The sequence below is a fragment of the Tiliqua scincoides genome, chromosome 9 (assembly GCF_035046505.1).
Source record: "Tiliqua scincoides isolate rTilSci1 chromosome 9, rTilSci1.hap2, whole genome shotgun sequence".
Lineage (NCBI taxonomy): Eukaryota > Metazoa > Chordata > Lepidosauria > Squamata > Scincidae > Tiliqua > Tiliqua scincoides.
Genome location: NC_089829.1, coordinates 43538520 through 43545976, shown reverse-complemented (window position 1 = coordinate 43545976; position 7457 = coordinate 43538520). Strand labels below are relative to the sequence as shown.

Sequence of the window (7457 nt, the reverse complement as noted above, 5' to 3'; positions counted from 1 at the left end):
ATTGGAAAAGCTGCACTACAGGGGAGAATAGGGATAGTTCTCCGCCTGATAAATATGAGAGCCAACATTTTAAAAAAATAATAATAATGACCAGTTAGTTTCTCAAAGTCTTCTTTCCAGGGAAACCATTTTGTCCACAAATCCTGAACCTAATAGCCTGGGAGAGAGAGAGAGAGCAACAGGGTGTTTTCCTCCCAAAGAAGTAATGTCCTGCTATATAACTCTGTAGTGGTCAGCTTTGGGTGAAAGTGAGTCACCAGGAGTACTCGATACCAGTGTTCTAGCACCAGCAGTGACATCTTATAGTGTCCTCAGCTCAGGGAGAATGAGAGAGACTGATTTTTGTGCTCTTTATGGACAACAGAGTGGCTGGCTGGCTTATTTATTTACAGCCCAATCCTAACCCTGTTTATTCAGAAGTAAGTCCCATCATAGTGAATGGAGCTTACTCCCAGGTAATTGTGGATAGGATTGCAGCCTTATTTATACATACATACATACATACATACATATCTTGCTTTATCTCCCTCTCCAGCATTCAAAGCGGCTTCCAAATACAATAAAAATATACATGTTAAAAAACTCCTAGATTCTAGCAAATACATTAAAAGCCAAGAGCAATTATAGAAAGTTGCTCTCCATATCACGAGTTACAGCATTTCTTAAGCCTGCTTATTTTACAGAACCGTTGCCAATGTGTGAGGCAGGTCTGGAACCAGCCCCAAGCTGCCCCACAATGCACCCCTCCCAGCCCTAATGGTGCCTTACTATCACTGCCCATGGTACCAAAGATCCAGAGATTGGCTCAGTTGGGTGGGCCCATTGAGTGTGGATCTTTGGCCAGTGCCCTGCTCAGCCGGATCCCTGAAGCACCCCTGGAGTAAAGGCCCATTTGCCCTCCCCTTGAATTCCGACCATTCTGGTAGCTGCATGCTCTTCTCTGCACTTAGAAGACCAGATTGTGTCCATAATTATGCTCTTCCATGGGGAACAGAGAAAATTCCAAAACCAAGACAAGAAACACATTTCATAATCAAGTCAGTGAACACATTTCTCTCCATTTTGATGATATTTTGTCTTATCTGGATATTCATATTTCATTTGTATTTGCATACAGCTGGGGGATTGTTATTTTTTTCCCCCATACTTTATGCCCAGCTGTTATCACAAGCATCTTTTTAGAATTGATGCTTTGATCGCTGGTGTTCGTGCTTTTCCTGTGGAGGAAAGTTCCATGAGTGTTGCCCACCTGTTCCACATGGGAGACCCATACAGGTGGCACAAACTTCAAGGGACTTTTTTCAACCACTGCATAGGATGGAACACAAATACATCAATAGGTATACGCAGGTGTAAAAGGAAACAGAAGGAGTCATAAAATTTAGGACAATTTTCAACTCAATGCTTTGGAGACTGGAGCAAAGCTCCTTTCAAAAATCAAGAATCCCACTGGAATCAACAGATGTTGGATCAAACCTTGGAAAGTTGGCTTTTTCAATGCAAAAAAAAAGCCATGAACATTGGTGGGTGGTCTGGAACTTGTATGGCTTGAGTGAGGGTGTGCCGTGTGCACAGTGTTAAGGAAATCAATTTGCTGGGAGCTGCTTGATGGGAGCTGCTGAGTGTATATACATGGTGGTGAACAGCTTGAAAAGGACAGCTGGTGAGAGATCAGGACAGTTGTGGAGATTTAAGAAGAGGGTCCTGGGGAACTATGATTGTATAGGGACCCATATAATCCATCTGTCCAAAGTATGGAACAAGTTTTGCTTTCATCCAACAAGGCTTTGAAAAGACCATGTCTCTGCAGAACAAATAGCAGTCATGTAACCGTGAAGCCACCTTTTCTGAAGCATCAATCTGTTCTGACTCTCGACAAAGTCTCAGTGCTGATTCAGGTTTGTGAAACAGTGTTATGTTTTGACACAGCCTCTTTTTCTGGAGGAATTTTAAGGTGGATGATGAGATGATGACTCCCAAAGGACAGAGTCTGAGCAATCAATATAACTGTTTACCATCGTGGATATATTATATTTTCCCCCAGTCTTTGGACAAAAGGGAGAAGGGGGAAAGTGTATATAAGTATTAAGATCTAAGGGTGCAATCCAAACTGTGCCCTATGCCAGCCCAAGTCCCTTGGGCCGGCCTAGAAGGGTGACAAACGTGGAGTAAAGCACGTTTGTGCCTCCTCAAGGGGAAGCCAGGCTGGCGCTCGGAGAAGCGCCGGCCCGCAGAGGCTGACATAAGCCTCCATGCCGGCTTCTCCTCAGCCGCTTGCGTCAGCAGTGATGCCAGATCCCGACCCCCATTCCCAGGGAGAACGGAGCGGCTTGAAGAGATGCTGCTCCGCTCTCCTCAGATGTGTGCCACCTCCCCCCAAAAATAACAATCCCCCAGCTGTATGCAAATACAAACGAAATATGAATATCCAGATAAGACAAAATATCATCAGAATGGAGAGAAATGTGTTCACTGACTTGATTATGAAATGTGCTTCTTGTCTTGGTTTTGGAATTTTCTCTGTTCCCCATGGAAGAGCATAATTATGGACACAAGCTGGTCTTCTAAGTGCAGAGAAGAGCATGCAGCTACCAGAATGGTCGGAATTCAAGGGGAGGGCAAATGGGCCTTTACTCCAGGGGTGCTTCAGGGATCCGGCTAAGCAGGGCACTGGCCAAAGATCCACACTCAATCCACCCCAGAGGTGGCGCAAGTCCATGGAGACCCATTGTGGCCAGCAGCCCTTACCCAGGGGTAAGGGGAAACCTTTCCCCTTACCTCTGGCTGAGCCACTTCTGGCCACAATCCTGCGCTGGATACAGCGCAAGCCTCCTGGCTTGCCTGTTCCAGTGCAGGTTAGGATTGTGCCCATGCAGCAACTGTTACCCTGCACATGCCCGATTTTGTCTGATCTCGGAAGCTAAGCAGGGTCAGGCCTGATTAGTACTTGGATGGGAGACCGCCTGGGAATACCGGGTGCTGTAGGCTTATATCATGATCTCGGAAGCTAAGCAGGGTCAGGCCTGGTTAGTACTTGGATGGGAGACCACCTGGGAATACCGGGTGCTGTAGGCTTATACCATAGTCTTTCGAGACTGAGGGTTGCCAACCATTAGGATTGTGCCCTCAATAAGGTTAGTTGAAATGTAATCATTTGTTTTACTTACCCAGGAGTAAGTCCATTTAGTATCATTGTTAAAAGCATTTATATAGTAGCCTGTTAAGTACATTTGTACAATCTGTATCATTTCCCCAAATGTAGTCACATACAATGGTAGCATCATATATTAAAAATGAAATATTGAAATGAATGGGGACATACCTGAAATTGGCTCATTACCCACCTAGTGGGTCCCGACCCACAGTTTGAGAAACACTGGATTACATGATTTTTTTAAAAAAAAATTTTTAAAGCACTTCTTTAGATGCGATAGTCTGCAGAGCTCACATTTAGAGCTAAGCTGAGGTTTTGCAGATTAAAACTGTAGCAGCGGCTACAGAAGCGACACAAAGACTGAAAGCAAAAGACGGGGGAGAAGAGGGCCTGGAACATTTCAATGTGCTTCACAGGCAGAGCGGGGAAAAAGGCACAGCTACATCTGTGACTTGGTCATTGAGCTAGTTCAATGAATAGCACTGCAATTTTTCTGCTTCACTGAAACCACAACAGTTTCTGACAAATCCCTTCATATCCTGAACTGAAAAATGAAACAAAAAAATGGGGCGGGGGGGGGGAGAGTTCATATATGGAGTTGTGTCATAGAGGAATTTTGACATACTTATTTAAAATCACATCAAAGACATAAAGTATTGTAAGCAGAATACGCATTCCTAATTCAAGTTGGTGGTGATTAAGCGGTAAAGTTTTTATTTTTCCCTAAGACAATGCAGTTCTGCTGGAAAAGGGGACGCAAATCTCCAAATGGATAAAGCCATCCAGAAATATTCCTCTGATTATGCGTATTACTAAAATAATAAGTCAATAGCTAGAGGCTTTTGAGTGCATTTACCTATAAGTTAATTTGCCATTAATATAGACCAGGGGTGCCCAAACCCCGGCCCTGGGGCCACTTGCGGCCCTTGAGGACTCCCAATACAGCCCTCAAGGAGCCCCTAGTCTCCAATGAGCTTCTGGCCCTTTATAAATTTGTTGGAGCCCGCACTGGCCCGACGCAACTGCTCTCAGCAGTTTGACCTCTTGCTCCCTCCACTGCTTCCTGTTTCACGTCTGTGATGCACTAGCGGCTGCAAAGGAAAGGCCAGCCTTGCTCTGTGCAAGGCCTTTTATAGGCCTTGAACTATTGCAAATCTTCTTTCATTCATAGAAGTTCATTTATGTAAATTTATTCAAGTTTGAAATGTCAACTAATTCTTTTTTCCCCCGGCTGGCGACACAGTGTCAGAGGGATAATGTGGCCCTCCTGCCAAACACTTTGGACACCCCGGATATAGACAGTGATAATTAACAAACAGCCCATTCTTATTCTTCTCCCTCCACTACCACCATCACAGTGATGCCAAACTGGCAAATGCTGCATCTATGGTGGGGGAGGGGAGGTGGGCCAGGGGGCTTCAGCAGGGAAATGGGATTGTAAAATCCTCTTACTGCCACGTAAGACTCCTGACCTGCAATGGGTTTCCTTGGACCTGTGCTGGCAAGCTTGCTGGCAAGTCCACGGAGAGAAACAGGGCGGAGAGGCTACTGCTGGAAGGGATAAGATCCATCATGGGCAAAATGTGATGGATCCTCCCCCTCCCATGGTCTCCCCACCCCTTGTTACACCTCCCTCCCTGCTCGGTTTTGCCTCCTCCTCGCCCTGTTGCACCCTCCCATCTCCCTTGTCATCCCACCTCCTCTGGTGAGCAGTGATTCCCTTGCTGGCAGAGGCACTAAGGCACAGGCCTCCCCACTGGTACTCCCAACAGCTCGCTAACCCATGTGCCATCGGAGTGTCTTTTGCTACAGGCACTGACTGCTTTATGGCAATCAGCGCTATTGGAGGAGCCTCGCCACCATCAGGCAACAAGGGAAAGATTGGGCCAAACATAAGCACGCTGGCGCAATTTTGCCCCAATCCCTGCCATGGAGACAGGCACAGGATTGACCCTGCAGGGCTCGGGGGCTGGACCAATGGGCTGGCTGTGCTGTGCCTTGCCCAACCAGCTCAGAGTGGTCCCTGCAGCGTCCCCCTCCTGCCCTCCTTTTCATCAGTCCAAGACTAGCTGGTTGCTCATTGAGGGCCAGGCAGGAATTTTTGGCTGTCACGCAAATTGACCTGGTGTGTTGGTTTTTTCGCCTACCCTGGACTGAGGTAGGGTGATGCAGTTGTACGGTAGGTTTGGTCACTTTGGCAAGAGATGTGCAGGGTTGGGCAGGTAGGCCTAGGCTTTGGCGTACAATCTGAGGTATGCAAGGGCCAGGGGTGAGCCAGAACCGCTCCCATGATGCCGGCTTGAAGGAGGCTGGCTGGCGAGTCCCTGGTCTGGAAGAGGCAATGCCTATGCAGGGTTTAGTTGTGGGTTGCTTCATCCAGCTGCCTCGACCCTCAGGGGTTGGTCCAGGATAGGCAAGCTTAGTCCCTGGACTGAGCAATGCCAGGAATCAGATTGTACGCCCGTTGATATCTTGGGAAAGTTTGGCGGCTAGGCTATCCTTCCCCAATTTAGATCCCTGCACGTCAAGTTGGATTAGTCAGTGCCCTGCTGTTTGATTGATTGATTGATTAATTTAATTAATTGACTAATTAATTAATTTAATTAAGTGACCCAGTTTCATTCCAATCCTGTGTCTGTGTGTTTATTGGCAGTGCGGGGTAACATTTAAAACACTGCTCCAGGTTTCATAGCATTGCACAAAGCAAAGATTCTCAGATTTTGCCTGGATAGGTTCCCATATGCCATGTTTCCAATGGAAGAGGAAACAGTGCTTTCTATCATGTCTGAAAATGGTGCAAAAGTTTCTTTTGCAGGGAATACTTCAGTTCAGAAACCTTGATGTGGAGCAGTTTTCACACAAGCATTAATTGACGCAAATTAAGAACATGCATGATTTTCACATTAAGCGGTGCATAAAGGGTATATTTAGAGTGGACTTTTCCTAATGCACAAGGATTGTCTCTTTGTAAGAAAAAATGTCATGTGTAAAGTAACCCTGAATTTTCCATTATAGAGAACTTTGTTCAGATCTCTACAGTGGTGAAAAAATATGCTTGCCCAACAATAGGAGATATACATCAAAGGTTAATGGATATAGTGGACACTTGTGTCTTAGGGGACTGACTAACTACATGGAGTCCCAATTGCATGAAGTAGAGGCAAGTGAATGTCTTGATCATTCAATATGTACAAGTACTTGTGAGCCACAAATGAGCCCTAAATGAGTTATGTATATAAACTCATTTGTGGTCAATTCACTCATTTGGAGCTCTTGTCATTTGCTTCCAAATGAATTAAAATTGAACTGAATGGGTTGTTCAGTTTTCTTTCTTTCTGAAGTTAATGCACATCCCCAAAGTTCTAAGAATTGGTGGAAGTCTGTAAGAAAGGGTTGAGAGCAGGCTCAGCTGTGCATCTCCTGTGTCATCAAACTAGTTGAAGATTTCAGTGTGTCTAGTTCTTCAGCGTGAGAATTCCCCTCCTGTATGTGCAATTCCTGCTTTCTAATTACGGTGCTGGAGAAGACTTTTGAGAGTTCCCTGGATTGCAAGGAGATCAAATCAGTCAGTCCTACAGGAAATCAACCCTGCCTGTTCATTGGAAGGACAGATGCTGAAGCTTAAATACTTTGGTCATCTCATGAGAAGAGAGGACTTTTTAGAAAGGACTCTGATGCTGTGAAAAATTGAAGGCAAAAGGAGAAGGGGATGGCAGAGGATGAGTTGGTTAGATAGTGTCACAGAGGCAATGAACATGAATTTGGACAAACTCTGGAAGTTAGTGGTAGCCGGGGGGGGGGGGGCTGGCATGCTGTGGTCCATGGGGTCATAAAGAGTTGGACATGACTTAATGACTGAACAACAACAATGTGCAATGTAAAAACAAAGCTAATGTGACCTCATCTTGGAGGAGTCATGTTAGCTTAGCATTTGGGGGCAATGGGAATGATACATGAGCCATGAGACTTTTACATTTTTTAATTATGTTTCAGCCGAATCATCTGTTTGCAAAAGTTTTCCTTGTTATGTTCTTTCAGTAACATCCAGGTTTGGTTGTCATCTTGGTTTCAGCTTGACACAAGGAGTACGTCTTGGCGAGAGCAAGTTTACAGGATGTTTGACAGTGAGTGATTCTGGCTGAAGAAGACAAATTCCAGACATTGGCAAGCCTTGCCTTGTGATGTGGCATCTTGCCTTATTGGGCCCTCTGCCAGAGAAGGGGCTGCAGACTCTTAATGAGCTGAAGAATGTGTCAGTTGTCCCAGTGAACTCTTCAGGGTCTTGGAATGTCAGGATGTCACC

General features: G+C 45.6%; 1 pseudogene; it reads left to right on the top strand.

Annotated features, from left to right (window-relative positions):
* Positions 1 to 2868: 2868 nt before the first annotated feature.
* Positions 2869 to 2988, top strand: LOC136660814 (5S ribosomal RNA; annotated as a pseudogene).
* The last annotated feature ends 4469 nt before the right edge of the window (positions 2989 to 7457 follow it).